This window comes from Malaclemys terrapin, chromosome 1 (genome assembly GCF_027887155.1).
Source record: "Malaclemys terrapin pileata isolate rMalTer1 chromosome 1, rMalTer1.hap1, whole genome shotgun sequence".
In the NCBI taxonomy this organism is placed as follows: Eukaryota; Metazoa; Chordata; order Testudines; family Emydidae; genus Malaclemys; species Malaclemys terrapin.
Window position 1 is genome coordinate 297,701,927 of NC_071505.1, and position 19,136 is coordinate 297,721,062.

Below are 19,136 nucleotides of genomic sequence, written 5' to 3' on the forward strand. Positions count from 1 at the left end.
TTCCTACAAAAAACAACAATACCGAGCAAGTCCCTGAAGCACACGTATTACATCAAATTTTTGAATTGAAACTAGTTTCACGTGAATGTTCCTGATAATGATTTTATACGCCCAGGATATTTGCTGCTATGTACATATTAGTTTATGAAAGCAAAAGCTCACTACAAAATAGAATTGATTGATTGAATTACCACATAGGGACATCTTTTAGGAAATCTGAGTCTGAAGAGTTAAACATGTTGCAAGCTTGGGAAAAGGGAAACACTCCCCCCCCCCCGCCCCCCAAACTGATACAGTGTCCAATTCTCAGGGAAGCAATGAATTTTCCAAAGTTCACCTAGCTCTGTTCTGTGGAAGAGGGACAATTCCCTTTTCCTCCCAAGTCATTTTTAGTCAAAACCTTTGCATTCTGCAATTCAGTAGAACGGCTTGATCCTGCGGTGCCTCACTGCCCTCAACCCCGAATGAAACTGAAATACTGGGATTAACTAGTTTAGGGGATAGATTTCCTCCAGTGTCTCAGCTTTGCTTGATGCAAGAGAAGAGAAGGTGTGTGTCTTGTAACCTGGTCTGGGAGTTCAGTGAGCTGCTTCCTAGCACCTCTAATTTATATCACAAATGCAGATGCAGAGTCCTTAATTGAACCTGCACCCATGGTGGATGGAGGGAGGGGAAAGAGCGGTGCAGGGCCCAGATATGGCACACCTGCACTAACAAAAGGGAATTCTCTGCAGGCCAGATCTGTGGCCACTTTCTGGCTCTTTTGCACCTCCTGATTAGTGCAAAGGGGACGGATATAAGTGGGGAATTCAAACCTGTATCTACACTGGATTGGTGTGAAACGTTCCTGTTCCCCTCAAAATATCTCCTCCCCGAAAAAACTAGCAACCTCCCCCCTCAAAAACCTTTGTTCTGTTGAGTGACAGTTTAGCAGAACAGATCAAGCATTAATTAGTGAAGACACTCTGCACCTCATAGATTGAAACCTAACTGCTGAGCCTTTTACCCAACCAGGTGAGTACAAATGGGACACCTTGAATAAGAATAACTTACGTTAGCAAAGGTTTCAGGATCAGGTCTTTTAAATTCTATATTAACAGAATTGAACGTTTTTTTAATAGGAATCTTTCACCAAAATCCTGTGTAGACACAAATTGTTTAACTTCTTATTGCATCTCCTGATCATAAACAAAGGCCAACTTCTGCTCTCAGATATACACTGTAAAGCCTGGTTTACACTACAAACTTAGGTCAATGTAAGCTGCCTTGCATTGACCTAGTTATACATGCATCTACTCTTAAATTTGCCACCCATCGATGTCAGCTCTTGTCATAACTATCAAGGAAAGGGTAACAGCCCTCCTGTGTACAGTACTATAAAATCCCTCCTGGCCAGAGACTCCAAAATCCTTTTACCGGTAAAGGGTTAAGAAGCTCAGGTAACCTGGCTGACACCTGACCCAAAGGACCAATAAGGGGACAAGATACTTTCAAATCTTGGTGGGGGGAAGGCTTTTGTTTGTGCTCTTTGTTTTGGGGGTTGTTCGCTCTTGGGACTGAGAGGGACCAGACATCAATCCAGGCTCTCCAAATCTTTCTGAACAAGTCTCTCATTTCAAACTTGTAAGTAAACAGCCAGGCCAGGCGTGTTAGTTTTATCTTTGTTTTCTCAACTTGTAAATGTACCTTTTACTAGGGTGTTTACCTCTGTTTGCTGTAACTTTGAACCTAATGCAAGAGGGGGGGTCCTCTGGGCTCTTTAAGTTTGATTACCCTGTAAAGTTATTTCCCTGATTTTACAGAGATGATTTTTACCTTTTTCTTTAATTAAAAGCCTTCTTTTTAAAAACCTGATTGATTTTTCCTTGTTTTAAGATCCAAGGGGTTTGGATCTGTATTCACCAGGGAATTGGTGAAGAGTCTCTCAAGGCTACCCAGGGAAGGGAATTAGCACATTGGGAGTGGTGGCAGCGGACCAGATCTAAGCTGGTAGTTAAGCTTAGAAGTTTTCATGCAGGCCCCCACATGTGTACCCTAAAGTTCAGAGTGGGGAAGTAGTCTTGACAGCTCTCCATTATGCCGACATATTAACACCACCTGCCCGAGAGGCACTGAGCCAGGGTTGATGCACAGAGGGCAATGCAGCACAAATGTAGACACTACATTACCTATAAAAACAACAAGGAGTCTAGTGGCACCTTAAATACTAACAGATTTATTTGGGCATAAGCTTTCATGGGTAAAAAAACCTCACTTCTTCAGATGCATGGAGTGAAAATTACAGAACCTATGCCAATTACATTACATTACCTATGTCAATCCTAACAGTCCTCCAGCAGCCATCCCACAATGCCAGATACTGACCGCTCTGGTCATAACTGTGAACTCCGCTGCCAAGCGTTCACAGAGACCAGAAGCCCACCCCTGCTTTACAACCTCACGAATTTTTGAAATGTCTTTTCCTGATTGTCCAGCTTAGCAAACACACCTAGTTGCTGTGTGCAACTGCCCAGCTGACCAGGCTGGCTACATGCTCCAGACATGTTTCGGCTTAGAGCAAACAGAGATATTGGATCTCCTGGGGCAGTGGAGAGAAGAGGCTGTGCAAGCACAACTATGGACCAGCCACAGAAACATGGACATCTATGAGCAGATGGCATGGGGGAGGCAAAAGAAGGGGTACAACAAAGATCAGCAACAGTGCCGGGTGAAAACCAAGGAAGAGGCCAGAGAAGCCAATAGGGATCTGATGCCAAGCTACAGACCTGCCATTTTTACAAAGAGCCACATGCAATACTTGGCAGAGACACCACCACCACCCCAAAGACCACCATGGATACCTCAGAAGCCCAAGTCAGGCTCCTGCCATGAACTGTGAGGACGAGGAAGAGGAGGAGGATGGGGGACAAATGACAGGGGGATCCAACTATGCCGTGAGCCAGAGCTGTTTGAGGCTCCACCACAGTCCAGTCAGTCCCAGCAGTCGAGCACACGTGAGCCCAGTGCAGGGGAAAGAACCTCAGGTAAGTGTGTAAATTTATTTCCCATTACAGTGATGGTGCCCCCAACTTAACCGGACACAACTATTGACTTTTCATTAACTTACTCATACTAGAAGAGGTAGTGGTACATAAAAAGAAATAGAGTTATCTGCTTTTTATTCCCCTCTAGATTTAGCAGGGAAGGGGAGGTGGCATGCAGAGCAGTTTGTTTACGTTCACAGGGATGTTCCCTGAATCCTTCTGAGAGATCACAATGAAGCTTTCATGGAAATAATCTGTAATCGAGTCCCAAAGATTTCTAGGGATGGCCACCTTATTTCTTCATCCACACCAGGACACTTTCCCACTCCTGTCAGTGATAACTTCGGCAGGGACCATTTCAGTACACAAGTATCAGAGGGGTAGCCGTGTTAGTCTGGATCTGTAAAAAGCAACAGAGAGTCCTGTGGCACCTTTAAGACTAACAGATGTATTGGAGCATAAGCTTTCGTGGGTGAATGCCCACTTCGTCGGATGCATGTCACATGCATCCGACGAAGTGGGCATTCACCCACGAAAGCTTATGCTCCAATACATCTGTTAGTCTTAAAGGTGCCACAGGACTCTCTGTTGCTTTTTTCAGTACACAGGCTACCAACATATAGACCCAGAAAGCTTTGGATGCTAGTAGCAGCTGCGTTCTCTGTGCCTTTGTTACCCTCAGAAGTGAGATACCAGCTAAAAGCACTACCACTTGCAGAAAATGGTACCAATGTTCAATGCCACCATTGCCTTATGCTCATAGTTTCATATAACTTAGAAATCCCCTCTTCAATTTCCTCACCGCAGAGGGCCATGCTCCCCGTGGCTGGTGCTGTGAGTGGTGCCGTGCACAAGCACTCAGAAGCAGAAGTGTCAATAAGTACATCTTATTTAACACTTTAGGGGAGCAAAGAGTGGAGAAGAGAAAAGCCCAGGTGTCCCAGCAGGAAGAGGAGTGGGAGATGCAGCAGGACATAATGGGGTTTCTTCGGCAGCAAGCTGCAGGCTCTTGTGGACCTACAGGTTCAACAATCACAGGCTCACCTCCCTTTGCAGTCCATGCAGAAGTCCAGTATAGCACCTCTCGACACCAGCCCCACCATTCCACATGGCATCAGGGCTGCATCCCTACCCCACCACTCCACACCAGGGGACAGTAAGGACAATCACAGCTTCACATATACACATCAACTATGGCTCTCACAGGTCAGTGTGTATAACTAAAATGGACATGAACATTATTTGTTGCTGTGGGTAAAATGTGCGCAGTAAGGTTGTTTTTTTTTTTTTCCCCTAAAGCTTCTCACTCTACCAGAATACATGCTGTGTCCCGCAGTGGGGCCTGGCCCCCCCCTCCTCCAATTTGAGGTTCATGGGATTTTAAAAATAGGTGTGAAAATTATGGGATAGAGATGGTCATAATAAGGTGGAGAAAGTTGCATGATGGGAACTTGAGCCCAGAGTCCCAGTCACCCCTGTGTTTCTGCCCCACAATGCATTGTCAAAACTAGGGTTACCATACGTCTGGATTTTCCCGGACATGTCCGGCTTTTTGGGCTCCAAATCCCCGTCCGGGGGGAAAGCCCAAAAAGCCGGACATGTCCGGGAAAATCGGGACATGCCGGCCGGCGGTGCGGGTGCTCGGGGGTCGGGCCGGGGGCTTGGGGGCCGGGATGGGCCAGGGGTTTGGGGGCTGGGCCGGGGGCTCCGGCGGGGCCGGGCCGGCGGTGCGGTGCCTGGCCGGGGGCTCCGGGGCCAGGCCGGCGGTGCGGTGCCTGGCCGGGGGCTCCGGGGCCGGGGGCTTGGGGGCTCCGCCGGGAGCTTGGGGGCTTCGCGGGGGCTCCGCCGGGGCCGGGCTGGGGGCTCGGGGGCTCCACCGGGGCCGGGGGCTCAGGGGCGCCGGCGGGGCCGGGCCGGGGGCTCGGGGGCCGGGCCGGCGGTGCCGGGGGCCAGGCCGGGGGACCGGCGGTGTGGTGTCGGGGGTGCTCGGCCCGGAGGCCGGGACGGGGACCACAGTGCTGGGCGGGCCGGGGGTGGTGGGCCGGGGGCCGGGCCCGGGGCCGGCACCCCAGGGCCGGGGACAGCCTGGGCCGCGCCTCCTCCCCCCACACTCCCCCTTACCTGCTTCAGGCTTCCCGCGACTCAAATGTTCGCGGGAAGCAGGGGAGGGGGCGGAGACTTTGGGGAGGGGGCGGAGTTGGGGAGGGGGCGGGACCGGGGCCCCGTGGAGTGTCCTCCTTTGGGAGGCACAAAATATGGTAACCCTAGTCAAAACTTCCCAACAGACAGTGCACTAGATGGCGGCAAGTTGGACACTGGGATACCTACCCATGTCGCACCGCACTGTGCATCAAAACAAGCACTCCTGGTGAGTATGTGCAGCACCAATGCGAGGAGCCAAGAATGCACATGCACAAGCAATATACACTGGCTTTATGCCAACATAACTTGCATCAGCAAAAGTTTGTAGTGTACACATGTCCTTAGCCCCAAATATCTCCATTGGCTTCAGTTCAACTTACTTCAGATTTACTCTGGCTCAGCTAGAAGTAGAATCTGTCTCTAAATAAGCCTGACTAAAAAAATGATTTTTACCAGCATTTATTGTGTTCAGTAACTTAACATAATCACAACATACTAGTAAAAACCACACCAGCTAAATTTCTTCCTAAATACACAGTTCTCATTTTACATTTTACACCCCCACTTCTCTGTCCTTGGTTTTGTATTGTTCTGTACTGTCCCAGTGTGGGCCTTAAACTATAAGCCCTTCGGAGCAAAGAGCTTCTTAAATGGCACAGTTTGCTTTCTGCACGATGCTACGTATACTCATGATGCTATGCATCTAACAACAATTATACAATAAGCAGCTGTAATGCACAGTCAAAAGATATATATATATATAAAAAAACAACTTACTGTGTACTCAAATGAACTAAAACTCCTCCTGTTACATACAGTCCCATGCATTTTGGAAGCTAAGAGTGCATCCCTGTAGAAATGCCTAAGTTCACAGTATTGTAATGCACACAGTGAGCAAAGAAAGCACTCAATTGTACAACCAAGTATTAAAGGCCACATGACTGTCATATGAATATACTTGCATGCAATTACTTCAATTTTTCGGTGTTTGATTACCGACCAGTGGCTTTATCTTATCAAGTTATTTGCATGCACTGAATTTAGGAACTAATAAAATACACATTTTTCTCCAGAGTCTTAGGCCCCAATCCTGCAAAGAGCTCCATGGGCATAGGTGCTGGCACTAGGGGTGCTGCTGCACCCCCTGGCTTGAAGCGGTTTCCATCAGATACAGGGTTTACAGTTTGGATCAATGGCTCTCAGCACCCCCACTATAAAAACTGTTCCAGCGCCCCCGGCCCTGGGCATGGATTCCTGTGCCCAAGCAGATCCCCACTGGTTTCAATGGACGTAAAAGGGATCTAACTGCATGGAATTAATTTCAGGATGAGGGCCTTAGTAACCAGTCCTCTATCAACTGTGTGCACATGCAGCAATCTTGTATACACTGCGCAAGTCAAAAACGGTTCCACTCACGTCTCCTCTGTGCAGTCCCAGCAGGGACATGGTGTGACCCTTTAAGACCCTGAACTGCCCCCGCCTGCCGTGGCCCGTCTCCTTGCTGTGGGAGGAATGGAAGTGTTTCCAGTCTCAGGGACACACTCAATCTGGCTGTGAGGAGACGAGGCACCTGAATACCCCTTGTGCAGGAGTTGAGGTGAAAGCCTGGATGGGCTCTGCGGTACCATCCCAGGACAGTGGAGACTCCAGAGCTGCGACTTGTTAGGGCCATAGCACCGACACCCAGTTGGTTTCCACTCAGCAATTGCTGCTGCTGGCGGGAGCTGCAGCCTGGGCCCCATCCTGAGAGCGTCCAGATTGGGGCTCTGAAATCCCAGACCCAGGGGAGGTGCAGTCAGACACCGCGCCCCCCCCTCCCCCCCCCCCGCCCCACACACACACGGACTCCTGGCCAGGCTCCTAGGGCTGCCTGCTACAGAACTAATCACTTTCCTCTAGGACCCCGCAAATGGCAGTGATGAGAATTAATGTATGATACTGAGGGGGCACCTTAGGGAAGCTCCCTGTATACACAAAAAGAAGAACAGGAGTACTTGTGGCACCTTAGAGACTAACAAATTTATTAGAGCATAAGCTTTCGTGGACTACAGCCCACTTCTTCGGATGCATATAGAATGGAACATATAATGAGGAGATATATATACACACATACAGAGAGCATAAACAGGTGGGAGTTGTCTTACCAACTCTGAGAGGCCAATTAATTAAGAGAAAAAAAAAACTTTTGAAGTGATAATCAAGCTAGCCGAGTACAGACAGTGTGATAAGAAGTGTGAGAGTACTTACAAGGGGAGATAGAGTCAACGTTTGTAATGGCTCAGCCATTCCCAGTCCTTATTCAAACCGGAGTTGATTGTGTCTAGTTTGCATATCAATTCTAGCTCTGCAGTCTCTCTTTGGAGTCTGTTTTTGAAGTTTTTCTGTTGTAAGTACTCCTGTTCTTCTTTTTGCGGATACAGACTAACACGGCTGTTACTCTGAAACTTCCCTGTATACACATGTGCACACTCCTACACCCTGTGCACACCCCTCTCATGCCCACCTCCCCATGTACACCCCCTCTCACACACACCCCTGTGCACATCCCTCTCACATGCACACATTAGTACAGTAAGAAGACTTCAAAAAACAAACAAAAAAAGTGTAAGCTTGCCCCAGGACACAAATGTAGTGTTCAATGGCGTTTGTAGCCCACTCAGTACAAAGAAAATTTCGAGGGAAAGTTGTTTAGTAACAGAGGCCTATCTAAAGATCAGCTATAATGGGGCTCAGCCTCCCACAGCATTTGGTCTACAGTATCTTCAAAAATGTTCCAATGCAAAATTTTATACGCTTGCAGAAGAGGGTGGGAGCCAGCATAATTCCTCTGTCATTTTAGCCACGCAGGGTTTCCAGAGACAAGCCTTTTAAAGGCCTTTTCTCACTGTGATAAGAAAGTAAAACCACATCAGAGACAAAATCTGCTCTCACTGAAGTTAATGGGAAATCATTTACAAGCTTTCCCGCTACACATGCATTGAGATGCTCAAGGTATTAACTAACAATACCCTGAAAACGCTGTGATAAGTTCACACATGGCTACATGTGCCTTCAGTCCCTAGGGCTGCCAACCCTGCAGCTTTCACAAAGGCTGAAGTCACAAGTCAAATAATTTGTGATTAAAAAAAAAAAATGAGCAGAATGTTTAACACATTGGTGGGGGTGGGGGGGAAACTTATCCTTTTATATCAGATGCAATTTTAGTGCTGCCACAGGAGGGACTATAGAAACAAAAACATTATCAGTTCTCTGAACTGATAGAACAATACAAGTTTTATGTGGCATTATCGTTGGTGAACTGGGAGATATCTGCATTATTCTCATAGATACTATATGTAACTCGTCAAGTATCAGAGGGGTAGCTCCCAATACTTCTGTTAGTCTTAAAGGTGCCACAGGACCCTCTGTTGCTCTTTATATGTAACTCAGTGTCCTTGTTCCATTTTGTATTGCTACCTGACATGAAGCATAGGATTAAATCAAAGGAGGCTGTAAAGGGGCTGGTAAGGAACCAAGCAGGACAGATGACACAGATAAGACAGCTTCAAAGGAGTTAAGATAAGAACGGCTGGGCCATCAACTGGGGGGAGAACTAGCAGGCTCCATCCAGGCCCTCCAGGGTATGGGTTACTCTTCCCAAGGCTATGGGGGTCAAAGGAGATTCTTAAACCTCAAAGACCCTAGAAAAGGGAACAGGTGTGGGTTAGCTGGGAGAGGCTTTCCAGCATGTCTGTGAAAGCTGACAGGCTGCTAAGATTTACTCAGTGATAGAGGGAGCACTCTGTAAAAAGTGCAGGCTGTTTCTCCCAACCCAGACGCAGAATAAGTTGGTCCCGTCTTGAGCTATGGATAGTGAGGTTAAAACATAGGTAAGGAAATGTGTGTACGACTCTTGTTTTATATGTTGGCCCTGTACCATTTGTACCTTTGGGTGAAAGACTAAATAATGCCTCGTTTTGAATAAGTTGTTTTTGAGTCATTTGAATCAGGTGCTGTCGCAGGTTCCCAAAGAGAAATTCCTGCAGGATCCAAACTCCAGTTGGCCCTACTGACGTATTCCTGGTTGGTTCCCAATAGGGTGAAACCCAGGTCCTGGTCTAAGTGTGGGTGAACCACAGAATTCCTGCCCAGGAGAGATAAAGGCCCGAGGCCTGGTGCCTGTGGGGGTGCACATGGCAAGACTCCGAAAAGGGACAGCAGTGCACCCTGAGAAGAATGATGGTAACCATGACACCAACTCCATAGGAAAATACTCATGGGCCTTCTTTGAGGCTTGATCCAAAAGAAAAAAATCCTCCTGTGAGAGATTTCAGAGTAGCAGCCGTAGAAGTGGGCTGTAGTCCACGAAAGCTTATGCTCTAATACATTTGTTAGTCTCTAAGGTGCCACAAGTACTCCTGTTCTTCTTCCTGTGAGAGAGTGATTGTGTAATATCTAAACAAGCAGTACTAGAGGGGGAGGGGAGTATTCCATTGGAATAGGGAGCATCTTGTGACTGTAGTGAGGTTTAGGGAGGTTGAGCTGTCTGGTAGCTGCTGAGATTATTTTCTATTGCATAAAGCCCCCTGGGGGCTTATTCGCCACCCCCTATACTGGAATTTTCAACGTCTGCGATGAATCAGACCGATAACTCCCACATACAGGAGGGGACCTAAAATAGAAGATTAGGCAGAATGTGCAGTTTTCAGTTTGCAGCCGTTCCTCTTGCCAGCCACATACTCTGCTGTTTTTAAAAAAGGAACTCCCTCCTCTACTTGGGTCTGAATCAGGGGCTGGAAGAGTTAGACCAGAATGTACACGTGCTCTAGTCCACTGGTGAGCAGCATAAGGAGGCGCATGGACAGCTGTCTCATTACTGACAGGTCTTCTGAATTAAGCCCTAGAGAGGCTCTATATTATTCCTGGAATTTTTGCAGATTAAATTCTATGTCTTTGCCCCTAATTCTCATTACATTCCAATTTTCTTGCAAATTCAGTCAGCACATTTAGCAACACAACACTTCTCCTAGCTATGTGAGAAATTGCTTAGCTTGATCCAGGAAACAAACACTGGAATTCTAGTATGCATAGGTTTACCAGGTTCAGAGGTGCCAACTTCCCCAGTTCCCAGGTGATAGTCAACCCCCTCTCTGCCCCGGGCCCAGCCCCCACTCCATCCCTTCCTCCAAACCTCTTCTCCACTCCCTCCCCCACCTCTTCCTGCCCCCACTCCTCCCCTCCCCCGCAGCACCTCCTGAATGTCACTGAACATTGTGGCGGGCGGGAGGCGCTGGGAGGGAGAAGCTGAACCACAGGGCTGCTGGCGGGTGCTGAGCACCCACTATTTTTTTCCCCATGGGTGCTCCAAGGCTGGAGCACCCACAGAGTCAGTGCCTATGACCAGGTCCATACATCTGGATTTTCCCAGACATGCCATCTTTTTTGGTCCTCCGATCTCCATTCAGGAGGACTTTGACATATGAACAAGTGTCTGGGAAATATGATATTGCCTCACTTACTTCTGTGTTGCTTCTGGTGGCGGCGCTGCCATCAGAGCTGGGGAGCAGAAGAGCAGTGGCTGTTGGCTGGGCACCCAGCTCTGAAGGCAGCGCTGCTGTTAGCAGCAGTGCAGAAGTAAGGGTGGTAGAAAGAAACTGTACAATAGAAACTGTACCCCACCTTGCCCTTCCAGATCCCCCTCCCTCTTTTCCATCAGTGTCCTCTATTTGAGAACTTGAAATATGGCAACCTAATTATGCAAGAACTAGATTATATGTGTTGAAACATTACCTTTAGTTTGATCATGTGTGAGTGATACATTCTGGTCTATCCCATCATACCTGACTGGATAACCGTGTCCAGAGGGATCACTCCCAATGTGGTCAAAAATGTTTCTTGCAACTTGGAATGTTCGTACCCTACTAGATGAATCAAAAAGTGAAAGACCCAAATGCAGAACAGCAATTGTTGCCCAAGAACTCTCAAGATACAACATTGACATCACTGCTCACAGCGAAACAAGATGTGCAGATGAAGGCCAGTTGAGGGAAGAGGAAAAGGAAAACCAGCAAGTGACAGACAAATACCCGGTGTTGGCTTTGCAATCAAAAACTTTCTAGTCAACCGCCTGACTGAGCTCCCCATTGGCATCAATGAGCACCTTATGACCCTCTGTTTCCAATTGGTCAATAAGTCATTTGCTACTATCATCTGTGCATATGCACCAACTCTTGACGCTGAAGAAGAACAGAAAGAATCTTTCTACACTGACCTTGATAAAATTTTGTTATCCATTCCAAAACCAAATAAGACAATCCTCTTAAGGGTCTTTAACGCAAGAGTTGGGCGAGATGGAGTAGCATCATTGTGAAGGAAGGAGTGGGCAAGACCAATTCCAATGGCATCCTTCTACTCAGCAAATGTGCAGAACACGACCTTATGATCACAAACACAATCTTCAAAGCAACAAGTACAAAACAACTTGGCAATACCCCCACTCAAAACAGTGGCACCTCCTAGGTCTTTGTAAGAACACAGGATCTAAGAGATGTCTAAATCACCCGTGTCATGAGAGGAGCAGATGATTGCTGGACTGACCACGCACCTGGTGAGGTCAGTCATGTCCATCAGGATTGCAGCAAAACATAGAAAGCAATCCAGATCACACAGATGGCAATAAAACATCCAATGACTTCAATCCTCAGTGCACCAAGAGAACTTTCAAACACTCCTCAGTGAAAAACTGGCCATATGCACACCTGGAAATGACAACACAAGTGTCGAAGAAGACTAGGAAGCCCTAAAACAGACCATCCATGAGGTTTGCGAGGAAACCATTCGCCTTGCTACCTGCTGCCATTGGGACTGGTTTGACAACAATAACAGCATTGAGATTACAGCCTTTTTGGACCAGAAGAGAAAAGCTTTCTGCAACTGGCAAAACCAACCACTATCCAGTCAGAAGCAAAGTTCTTTCTCAGCTCAAAGCTGAAGTTTGAAGGAGGAGCCGAGAAATCAAAAACAAATGGTGGGAGGACAAAGCAAAGAAAATCCACGGTGCACAGAAGGAAAGACTAGCAAGCAATACTTTCACAGAATTGGTAAATCAGATGAAGGAAAAAATGGAACAGTTCACAGAGCACATTAGGAGACAGGAGCTGCAACTCGATCGCAGGGGAGTGAATAAAAAAGAATTTCAAAGTAAAAAACCGAAATTAAGCGGGTTTACACCTAGAATTGATGCATTAACACATGGAGTTGCCCAAAAAGAGTTAACTACAGCAAAAAAGGGCACTCCCACCATCCATTTGGCATTCACACAAAACCACACAAAAGCAATAGACACTAGGGGAACAAATTCAGGTTCACAACGTGGACGTGTTTGTCTGGCCTACGGGGCAGTGGAGAGTCCCGCCACTGATTGAGCTGGTCCATTGTCAGGGGGCACATATTTGTAGTATGTCCTGTAGAGTCTGCGGGGAACTATTACTGTGCTTCGTTGGACAATAAACCTGGCCGGGTGCCTTTGTACCTTATCAGAGTCTGTGGTCATTGGGGGTTCTCTCAGAGTCTGCTGTGTCAGCGATCTGCACAGAGCCGGGGCAGCACACAGAGGGAACACACGCATGCAGCCAACTGTTATCAACATTGAACAGAGCAGAGCACCACACCGGTAGCATCTGAAGACAACGTGGAGCTTTTTTTGAGAGAGACAAAGACCCTGTATGGACCAAGGTCATGTGGCCTCACTCCTTGGAGATCTGAAGATGGTAGTACCCTTCTTAAAGATAATGAATCCAAAGAGCGCTGGAAGGAACACTACCAAAAGCTTCTAAATAGAGAATGGACAGTGACTGATGACACCATCGACTCCATCCCTCAGCACCCAATCTGGGAAACTCTTGCCAACCCATTAACACCTGAGGAGGTCTGCAAAGCAATTAAACAAATGAAGAACAATAAAGCACCAGGTCCTGATGGCATATCAGCTGAAATACTGAAAGTAGGGGGAGAAACATTGACTAACAAGCGTCACTTGCTGCTTCTCAAATCTGGTGCACCGAAGAAACCCCTGCTGACTTACGTAATGCTAACATCGTCACCATTTTCAAAAAGGGAGACAGGCCAACTGTGGCAACTATCGAAGCATTGCCCTCCTCCCCATCGCTGGGAAGATTCTTACTAGAATCTTACTGAATCACCTGCTCCCTCTTGCAGAGGAAGTACTTCCAAAGTCCCAGTGCAGCTTCAGACCATCATGAGGCACAACCAAGATGATTTTTGCAGCCAGGCAGATCCAAGAAAAATGTCAAGAACACCACCAGGAGATGTATATGGCCTTTATTGATCGACTCTGTCAACCATGAGGTTCCGTGGAAAATCATGTCAAAGTCTGGCTGCCCAAGCAAATTTATCACCATTGTAAGACTCCTCCACAACCAGATGACTGCCTCCATCCTGTGCAGTGGCTCTACCTCTGAGCCTTTTGTCATCCGAACTGGCATAAAACAAGGTTGTGTACCGGCACCCATTCTTTTCTCCATTTTCTTAGCAGCTATGAAAACATTAACCCAAGACCGTCTACCACATGGCATTGGCATCCAATATCGGATTGATGGCAACTTCTTCAACCGTTCTCGTCTCCGTGCCAGAACTAAAGTAATATTGGCAACAATAAACAAACTCCAGTATGCAGATGATTGTGCTGTAGTTGCATACTCAAAGGAGGATCTACGAACAGCCCTTTATTGCTTCTCTGAAGCTTACAAAAGCCTAGGGCTAACTCTGAACATCAGCAAAACAAAAGTTCTCCACCAGCCAGTCCCTGGTCAATCATCAGACCCAGCAAGGAAGATCTATATCAACAAAAACGAACTGGAAAATGTGGCAGCCATCTCCCACAGAGGGCAGACATAGACGTCGAGATTCAGCACAGAATTCGCTATGCCAGCCTTGCCTTTGGCAGACTGTCTTACCAGGGGTTCAACAATCACAGCATCAGAACACATACTAGACTTTTAGTTTATAAAGCGGTGGTAATCCCAACTCTCCTTGATGGCTGTGAGACTTGGGTGACCTACAGAAAACACCTGAAAAACCTGGAACGCCAGCACCAGCACTTTCTTCAGAAGATCCTCAACATAAAGTGGAAGGATTGTCGCACTAATGTCAGTGTCCTCAGAGAGGCCAACATCTTCAGTGTTGAGGCTCTGATTATCCAGCACCAGCTGAGGTGGAGCGAGCACGGTGTGTACATGCCTGATGTACACTTACCAAAATAACTGCTGTATGCCCAACTCACCAAAGGAGAAAGGAAATGGGGAGATCAAAAGAAGCGCTTTAAAGACACCCCCAAGATAAACATCAAGAGATGTGGCATCGACACCACACACTTGGAGACAGCAGCCCAGGATAGGGATAACTGTCGAAGACTTGTCAGACAGGGAACGTCCACTTTTGAGGAAAATTGCCTTGCCCTGGTTGCAGAAAAATGCCAGAAAAACAAAGGAAAGACAACTGTCATGCAGCAATCGCGGCCCAACCTTGTCTTCTAACACCACCTGCAATGTCTGCCAATGAGCCTGTGGCTCAAGGATCGGACTCCTCAGTCACCAAAGGACCCATGAAAAATAAAACCTGTTAAAGAGATCATCGTCGACCTGAAGGGATTGCCGACGACAAAAGACGCTAGATTATTTGTTCCACTGCACTAAGTGCAGTTGATGTGAGGGGAACACAGAACTGAGTATCATCAGTATTCTGAATGTAGTGCAGCTCCACATTTCCTCACTACCTGTCCTAGCTACTTCTTATACATGTTGAGCAGGAAGGAAGAAGAAATTGACCCCTACTGTGCCTGCCCCACATACAAGAGCTGTTGGAGCAAATGGGCAATGCCCCAAGCCACTCTTTTGGGCTTCCCAAATATTGACAGTTGGAAGTACTCCATACCAACTTCAGTCACGCCTAACAAGCAGAGATGTCCCAATAAAACTACAATCAATAGTACCAAAGACAGCTGACAGATCTAATAAAATCATCATGGTCATTGCTACCCCAAACTCAGGCCTAAAACCCTATCGATCAAATTCTAGGAATTCTGATGACTAAAGAAATTGATGTTTTCCTACTATACCCTTTCAATGATGCTTCACAAATGGGAAGTTTGATCCAAGTCATCAGCTTCAAGTGATAATTTCTTAAAGCAGCTATTGTATGATTCTTGATTTAAGGACAGCAGGCACCCAGCCTCCCTGCATAGGGATGTGTTGACACACTCCACCAGCAATGGACCCGGTACTTCACCACTGGCTTACTCCAGTCAGGAAAGGCACTGATCTAACTCACAGGTCATGGCTCAGAGAACTCCTAACAGCTCCGGAATCTCAGTGATCGAGACTGGCCAAAACTATGACACAGAAAGGCTGTTGCTCTGTCTTCATGGAGGCAGACAGATCAGTACATATCTAAGTGATTCTATTCATAAAATAAACTGAAAACTCTTCAAAAATGTGAAAAACCTTGACTCTGTAACAGACTGAAGACAATGAGGATTCACCCACCTGGAATGGATCTGTCATGTGATACACTGCTAATACTACAATGAAGATGAAGGCATTTATCTTCAGCTCCACATAGGACTTTAGAAATTCTCTGTATTGCAACTGACTAGATTTTGTTATCCGTGCTTTAGCCAGCTTCACACTTTCTCCAACACAGGAAAGGTGTGGAATTCATTCCCATTATTCAGTGCAAGATTAATTTATAAACAGCAAAACACACTAATTGTTCTGTGATGAATCACTAATGATACTTTGAAAACAGAAAGAATAGAAATATATATATATAAATTCTAATCCTACAGCCACTGGACTCTAATAACACAGCATTTGTAAGTGCAGATTAAAAGTCTTTGCTTGTAAATTCCCAGATTTCTTTCTCACATTCTTTTGTTATTGAGTTATTAATTTTTTTTTATTCACTTACTATAAAACCCATTCATAATACTGGAAACTGTCATTAAGATAGTTGTTGGCATTCCTGCCCAGCCGCGTGCTGCTATGTTAGCAACAACACAGCTTTGTTATGCCCTTTTATCTTTTCAAACCGTAAACTTTTCAGTAAATCTGGTTCCCTCTTTGGGTACTGTACCTGCAAGGCTCCTGATGAGAGGATGCCCTTCAGAATCCCTTTCTGAGCATGTTTAGTCGTTCTGAGACAGAGCAGCCTGTCAATGAGTGACCTTTCTCCATTTTTGTTATGAAGTTTTTTTCTGGGTTGTTTGATTCATAGAAGCTCACATTATGACTGTGCCTATTAAAATGAGCCACCTTATCTACCACTACGTCATCTTCTCCTGTCTTCTCCCCATAAACTGAAGTTCACTGTGGTGAATGCAGAAGTGCACCTTCACATTCCATTTCATTTCTGACCTTTGGTCTGTGTACATTGTCTCTCAATGCAGACAAAATGGAAGATGAAATAAAAGGACGACAACAATAACAATCAAAGAGTGACTAAAACACTCTCCACTGGAAATCCTATCTGGCAATTTGTGTGTGTCTATGTAGAGTGAGAGGCAGACACTGGATATTCTGGTGTATATATGCAATTAAATCTCTTAGTGTTAATGAGTTACATATGTACTTTGCCAGGAGACTATACCGTCTGTTTGTTTAGGCTTATCAGGGAGTCAGAGATCAAAAGTGTGATTTGAAGCAAGGAAAGTGAATACATACCATTTTGCCATAATGAAGAGACACATGCAGAAATAATGCTTGTAAAGGATGAAAATTAACAAACAATGGAAATGTGATAAGAAAGAGAAAAATCTTGCATTGGGATCTGCTAATGTGCGTATGAGATGCGTAAGTATAAGAGTCTGTGCTAGCAAATACCAATGCAGGATCAGGGCCAAAACAGGGTACTGTGCCTCTTTGGAGCTAATGGATTAGCTCTAGCATAATTTCTTCTTTACGGGTAGTTTTTAAAGGACTCGCGTCAAAATTTTGTCATTACGTTTTTTAAAATCTTTATTTCCGTGAATTTAAGGGGATGCTGTTATGTTAAACGATGTTAAGCATTTTACCAATTTCAAAAATATAATATGTCCGTCAGCATTTATGATCGCCTACTTTTTTGCATTCCTTTTAATGAAAATAGCCTAACTTCACTTCTATGTCCAGAAAATATTTTCAGGCTCTCCTGCAGAATGTGCAGTTTTTAAGTTGTGGACCCTACAAAGGAAATTCTTGTGTTTTAAAGAAAACTTTCCATTAGATTTTTCTTTTAAAATCATGTAACGATGTTTATTTGTTTTAAGTATTATAAAAGCTTTTAATATTGGGCCAAATTTGACCTGACAATATCTTTTTAAGATCCTCCATGCAGGAAAATGATTATCCATCACAAACACAGCCCTTCTTTTTCTAAAAAAAGTGATAATACGTTGCACTTGTAGAGTGCCTTAAAGATGAGCCTATCAAAGCACTTCAGGAACATTAATGAATTTAGCCCCACAACCCCCCAGAGATCTAGGTAAGCATTAGTATCCCTATACTGAGACAGAGGAGTGATATAATTTGCCTAACATTACACAACAAAACAATGACAAGGCTGGAAGTAGAACCCAGAATGTACAACTGCCAGGCCTATGCTCTAACCACTAGGCAATTTTCACTAGTTTTCATGTATTTTGAGCAAACACTCCTTGCATGACTTACCCAGTGGTGTAGGAAGTAATGTGAAGTTACACAGCATGTCTGTGTACACCACCCACCATCCTCTTGCCTTATTTTCACTAGGAAAAATAGTGAGTTCTTGTTAGCCAATAAGTAGTAACAAGGGTAAAATCCTAGTTAAGGCAAGGCAGTACATTGGCTTAACACGAGTCAGCAGAAATAGTAGGCTTTCCACTTTACCTTAACCTGCTAACTTCTGTTAAAACTACAGTCTGCCTTTGTGTTGGCTATGTCTTCACTGCCAAAAAGGTTTTTACAAAGAGACAGGATTTTCCCTCGTGTTAGTTCCCATGCATTAACTAATTCAAATTCAAACCACACCCTTTTTCCTAGCAGAGTCCTACCCTTGTAGAGCATGTGCCCCTCCACCACTTGCAGTGGACATGTTTCTCTGTCACTGCACTTAACATTTGCAGCCCAAAGGGGGGTTAACCATCATGTAGTGCCCTGGGAGCAGGCAGCTGGGGATGAGGAGACAAATGCCTCTATCTTACCTAACCCACGTGCAGCAAATTTCTCCTCCTTTGCACCCACCCTCATGGGGAAACATCCCTCCTGGGGAGAGCAGGGGGAAAGCAGTGTGGCCTAGTAGGAATAGTCACTAACTCAACAAGAAGTTTCAAAGTGGTAGCCGTGTTAGTCTGTATCAGCAAAAAGAACGAGGAATACTTGTGGCATCTTAGAGACTAACAAATTTATTTGGGCATAAGCTTTCATGGGCTAAACCCACTTCATCGGCTGCATGCAGTGGAAAATACAGTAGGAAGATATATACACACAGAGAACATGAAAAAATGGATGTTGCCATACCAACTCTGACCGGACTAATCATTTAAGGTGGGCTATTATCAGCAGGAGAAAAAAAAACTTTTGTAGTGATAATCAGGATGGCCCATTTCAAACAGTTGACAAGAAGGTGTGAGTAGGGGGAAAATTAGCATGGGGAAATAGTTTTTACTTTGTGTAATGACCCATCCCCCCCTAGTCTTTAGTCAAGTCTAATTTAATGGTGTCCAGATTGCAAATTAATTCCAGTTCTGCAGTTTCTCATTGGAGTCTATTTTTGAAGTTTTTTTGTTGAAGAATTGCAACTTTTAGGCCTGCAATTGAGTGACCAGGGAGGTTGAAGCACTCTCCAGCTGGTTTTGAATGTTATAATTCTTGAGGTCTGATTTGTGCCTGCAGGCCCCAAGCCCCGCCCACTGGAGACCACGCCCCTCCCCAAGACACCCACTCTCTGGCTCCACCCCCA

General features: G+C 45.7%; 1 protein-coding gene across 1 annotated transcript in view; it reads right to left on the reverse strand.

Annotated features, from left to right (window-relative positions):
- ATP7B (ATPase copper transporting beta) overlaps positions 1–16,372 on the reverse strand; it is a 92,543-nt gene extending 76,171 nt beyond the window's left edge. Inside the window, exon 1 of the mRNA XM_054015203.1 lies at positions 16,296–16,372. The gene's annotated coding sequence lies outside the window, so the exon portion shown is untranslated. The remainder of the gene's footprint in view (positions 1–16,295) is intronic.
- Positions 16,373–19,136: the final 2,764 nt, after the last annotated feature.